Source organism: Octodon degus, unplaced genomic scaffold (genome assembly GCF_000260255.1).
Source record: "Octodon degus isolate 3935 unplaced genomic scaffold, OctDeg1.0 scaffold00146, whole genome shotgun sequence".
In the NCBI taxonomy this organism is placed as follows: Eukaryota; Metazoa; Chordata; class Mammalia; order Rodentia; family Octodontidae; genus Octodon; species Octodon degus.
Genome location: NW_004524722.1, coordinates 478,817 through 484,484, shown reverse-complemented (window position 1 = coordinate 484,484; position 5,668 = coordinate 478,817). Strand labels below are relative to the sequence as shown.

General features: G+C 40.6%; 2 pseudogenes; both read right to left on the bottom strand.

The window, feature by feature from the left end:
• Positions 1-1,322: 1,322 nt before the first annotated feature.
• On the bottom strand, positions 1,323-1,748 carry LOC101571286 (annotated as a pseudogene).
• A 1,638-nt stretch (positions 1,749-3,386) lies between these two features.
• Positions 3,387-5,235, bottom strand: LOC101565695 (annotated as a pseudogene).
• Positions 5,236-5,668: the final 433 nt, after the last annotated feature.

Genomic DNA, 5,668 nt, shown 5'->3' with positions numbered 1-5,668 from the left:
GGTTCTGAGGTTGCATTTTGTTCCTTCTCGTCATTTTGTGTAGCACTGTCTTCTGACCTTTGTTGTAGATCTTTACTGTAGTTATAACCTTCGCATGTATTGAAGTTCAGGTGCAGCTCTACAAAGTTTGGACTTATCCAGCTGCGTCTGGCTTGGGCCTGGCTGCTGTGCTCAGCTCCTTCCTGCTGCTGCCCTTGAGGGTGAACTTGTTGTGCCCCTGTGGGAAGATGTTCTGCCCCTGGACTAGCTGGGTGGATCTATCTGTCTGCATAAATTGCAGCTGCAGGGTCACACCCCAGGCCAGTATGCCAGGCCTGAGCTGTGCCTGGAGGGCGGCAAGGTGAAGTAGGGGGAAGAGGAAGCTCTCCCACACACTCACCGGACCTGGGCTAGGACTGGGTCTGGGGGTTCCCGAAACGAGGCAGAAATTCCCACTTGGTGGGCAGGGTGGGGGAGGTACTGTGGAGTGGTGGGGTGTGGCCCAAGTGGGTGGGAGAGGATCCGGCCCACACTGCGCCTGGGCTGGGACTTGTTCTTCTGGTGCAGGGTAGCAGGAAGCTCTCCCACACACTCACCAGACCTGGGCTAGGACTGTGTCTGGGGGTTCCCGGAACTCAGCAGAAATTCCTATTCAGCGGGTGGGGTGGGGGATGTTTTGTGGAGTGGTGGGGGGCGGCCCAAGCCACATTGCTTCTTTAATGTGACATCCTTCAGATACTTGGTGGCCTTTCGGATATGCATACCCTTTATTTTTATTTTTTAATTTATTTTTTATTTTTTTAAAAGGTCCTTTATTGATTTATTTTTTTAAATTTATTTGTGTATGTGTGTGTTTGTGTGTGTGTGTGACCAGCTCGGCCCACCAGAGGTCGGGGCTTACTGGCATGTGGTACTGGGGGATTGAACCGCGGTCCCTGTGCTTTGCTAAGTGTGGTCTAAGTAGGTGCTTTAGACCACTGAGCCATCTCACCAGCCCTATGCATTCCCTTGATGGCCTGGGAAGTTTCATGTGTGTTCTTAGAGTAAACATGTTGATTTGAGCCTCTTGATTTGCATGATTTTGTGGGGTTTTCTGTTTGAGAGAGTAGTTAACCGTCTTCAGAGATCACCTCAGGCCGCTCACAGGAACAGGAAAAACGCTGGTTTCTTGCAAGTCAGTCTTTTGGGGGAAGGGATTCTTAGCACTACAAATGTAAAGTGTAAATTTAAATGTGAATTCAAAAGAAAATAAATTTATACCTCTTGTTGCCACATAATTGCCTATGCTGTGAAAACAATAAAAATGATGTACTATTTGGGTATGTGCACATCAAAATTGAACCCTAATTTTTACTTTTTCCTTTATTGACAACTTTCACTGTGTGCTTAGGCGTCAGCTCCCAGAGGGCATTTTTCACAAATCTTGAGCATTTGCCTCTATCCAGCTTGCCAGCCTTTTTCTAGTCTGTTGTTTTCTTCACTTGGTTCATGTGTACTCTGATTCTTTTCAATTCCTGCTCTACTGGATGATCCTTCAGATTGACTCCTTGAGTTGACAAATAAACCCAAAGCATTGAGTTTCATGTGTATGCAGAAACTAAATCCACTTTAGCCTGCTCAAGTGGGTCCAACTTCTGCAACAACTCATTTCTTGAAACAGACATCATAGTCTTCAGCAGCTCATCCACAGCTCCTTTGGAATTCTCACATGTTGACAAATGGTCATGAATTTCTACAGGATAGTCCTCAGTAATTTCTTCTCCTGCCATTATGACCAACTCAACACCTTCCATTCCTGGCTCAGATCTTCAATTCCTGGCTCCTGAAAAACGGTTGCACAGTGATGACCTGCTATTTGTATTTCTTCATCCAATAAGAGAGTGTTCATCTCAGGTACCCATGTTTGAATTGGCTCTCAAAATGTGGTGGGTCTGGTTTGTTTTTGAGTTCTTTATATGTTCTTAGGTAGTAGTCCTTTATCTGAGAAACACTTGTCAATTTTTCCCCCACAATGTGGATTGTCTCTTCATTCTGTTGGTAGTTTCTGTTTCTGAGAAAAAGCTTTTTAATAAGATGAGATGCCCATTGTTGATGCATTGTGATAGTTCCTGTGTATCATGCCTTCAAGAGTTCTGCCTATTCTCTCTTCCAGAAGACTTAGTGTTTCTCTTTCAATATTTAGATCTTTAATCGATTTTGATTTTATTTTAGTGCATGGTGAAAGATATGCAACTATGTTTAATCTTCAGTATATTGAAAGCCAGTTTTCCCTGCCCCATTTAGAAAAGAGGTTATCTTTCTTCCAATGAAGGTTTTTGGCTCCTTTGTCAAAGGTAAGGTGGATAATTATGTCTAAAGTTGATTCTGTGTCTTCTAATCAGTTCCACTGATACTCAGATCTTTTTTTTTCTGCCAACACCACATTTTTTTTGCTTTGTAATCATAATATTAGGACATTCATACATTTTAACAATTGCTTAAATTCTGATACCCAGAATAAGCATGTGAACATATGACTTTTTCAAACATACAAGTAAAGATATTCATCATAATTTGCTATACTATTACCATGAAATTATAGTTACTTTGGAGCATTAAGTCAAATGGGTTAAATTAAGCCTGTAACATACCTATGGAACACCTTCTCATAATACACATGCAAATTACCTTTTCATGTGGTGTCTTCACTTTAATTTCAAAGTTACCCAGCTCTGAAGTCACAACTCAAGCGTTTATCATGGTCCAAAGAGAAGGGAAAAACAATGTAACTAGGAGTGGTCAACAGTTGTATATATATATGGCACAGCAGAAAGGACTGCAATCCTAGAAATGCAGGCCCTTAAGAAGCAGCATTATGATAAACTCTTTCTTTAGAAAGGTATCATTTCTATCACTGTAATCGCAGTTTAAATTATATTTTAAGCCACCTTCAAGTAATAGTTGAGGCAGTAGAATGAAGAAGCATCACAATGAGTCCCACTTAATACAAATAACTACAGACAGACCAGCACTTCCACAAACTGTTTCCTTTTTCTGGTTGCCAGTTAAACACAGTTTTAATCCATAGCTTAACACTAAAGTCAATGCATATTATCTAGCATTCCAGTCTAAGCTTGTCCATGTATACAACTGAAATCAATGACAAGGCCTGGCTTAAGAGACACCAGGGTGGTGAGGGACTTTTTATAGGCATGAAACTTCATCTTGCACCCTAAAGTAATCATACATTCAGGGCAAAGTTGGACCTTTGTATTTGTGTTTATTCTTCATTTAACTTTTAAAACACTACTATAACTGAATATTGAAACAAAAACAATAGCGAGTAGTGAGCATATGCTGATGCTAGTCCTTCGCGCACTCACTACTGCACACCACATGCCAGCAGTGAGCACTATTCACTGGCCCCACTAAGAGGTCTGACATTGAACACCACCTCTGGGATGATGTTCGTCATCCTCACAGGCTTCTCCATTATTAATGGTGCCGTCTTTCCTGATTTGGATCAAAGTCCACCAGTTCTACCCGATCCATTTCATCTGTCTCTTCTACTTCCTTCCTCTCAGGTAAGAGTTTTTCTAGCAATGAGAGTTTATCAGGAGAGAGAAAGTCATTTTCAGGAAAGTTTACCTTAAATTCAATGATTAGACGACCCTTTTCATATGGTCTACGATAAATTGGCATGCCTTCATTTAGCACACACTTGATGTCTCCATGCTTGACAATCTGACCTGGATGAGAGGTGATGATTATCGTTCGGTTTTCAAGAGTGAATATTGGCTTTTGGAAGCCACTCAGTGCTTCAACTGGCTGTACATCCATACACATGAAAAGATCTTCTCCTTGTCGAGTAAAAACAGCATGGTCCTTCTGATCTAACACAATGATAATATCTCCTGGTTCCTGCCCTGGTTCTTGGTCTCCTTCACCATGGAATGTTATCTTCTGGCCATTTTCATGCCTTTGTCAATATGAACTTCTAGAATCTTCTTTTCTCTAACTATCTTCCTTATGTTGCATCTCTTAAATCTGTCTTTAGGGCTGATGCATTCTCCATGGCCCTGGCACTCCATGCACACAGACTAAGTCTGCTGAACCATTCCAGGTCCTATTTGATGAATTCTTATTTGCATTTCAGTACCTCAGTAGTTGGGACAGCACTCCACAGCTCCTTTCTTACCACCTTGGCCTTCACATTTGTCACAAATCACATTCTTTTGCAGAATCAGTTTCCTTGTGGAACCATTATATAAATCTTCTAGGGTAACTGAGAGCTGATGCACCACATTTTTACCTCTCCTTTTTCTCTGCATCCTTCCTCTTCTTCCAAAAAACATGTCAAAGATATCCATGGGGGACCCAAAACCTCCGCCTGCTCCACCCTCCTTAATTGACTGTTCTCCCCTTTTGTCGTACAATTCCCTTTTCTTGGCATCAGAGAGAACTTCATAAGCTTGAGAAATCTGTTTAGACTTTTCGCCTTCATTTGGATTCTTATCAGGATGGTACTTCAAAGCCAGTTTCCTATAAGCCTTTTTTTAGTTCTTCTTGAGTAGCATTGGATTTGACCCCCAAAACATCATAAGTCATTTCCTTCACTATTTTCTACAGGCGGTGAGGGGGCTAGGCCGCGGTTGGGTAGGCAGGAAGGAGCGGGTAGCTGTGTGCAGGTCGAGCAGCCACCGCTCTTCCACCTCTCAGCGCGTTCTGGAAAGTTCCCACCACATTGTTTTTGTAGTATAATTTCAGTTAGGGATTGCAATGCTCCTGCCTTGCCTTTGTAGCCCAGAATTTCCTTGATATTCTAGGTCTTTTTCAGTTTCAAATCAATTTTAGGATTATTTGCTCGAAATCTATGAGTTATGCTATTGGAATTTTGATTGAGCCTGCATTCAGGCTGTATAACAATTTCAGAAATATGGCCATTTTCACTCTATTGGTTCTTCCTACCCATAAACAAGGGTTATCTTTCCGTTTTCTGATATTCTCGTTAATCTTTTTCAGAGTATTGCAGTTTTCAATATAGAGGCCTTGCACTATCTTTGCTAGATTCATTCCTAGGTATTTCTGTTTTTGAATGCTATTGGATGTTGTTTCCTAAGTTTCTCTCTCAGTGAGTTTGTTATTCCTGAAAAGGAAGACTATTTAATTTTTAGCGTTGACTTTGTATCTGGCTATGCTACTGAATTTGGTTATTACCTCTGGAAGTCCTTTGGTGGAATTTTTGGAGTTTTCTATGTAGCCTATCATGTCATCCATGACTAATGATAATTTAACTGCTTCCTTCCTATCCTTATTTCTTTTGTTTCTTTCTCATATGTAATTGTTCTGGCTAATGTTTCCAGGACTATATGGAATAAAAATTGTGACAGTGGATATTCTTGTCTTATTTCATGATTTTAGAGTAAAAGCTTTCAGTTTTTGTCCATTTATTGTGTCATTGGCTGTTGCTTTGTCATAGGTGGCTTTTATCATATTGAGATAAAGACCATATATTCCAAATGTGTGTTGGTTTTTTTTTTATCATGAATGAGCACTGGACTTCATTGAATGTTTTTTTTTCTGCATCTACTGAAGTGATCATATGGTGTTTTGTTCTTGGCTCTGTTGATATAGTGTATTGTATTTATTAATCTTCACATGTTGAACCATCTTTTCATCTTTGGGATGAATCATATGTGGCCATGGTATA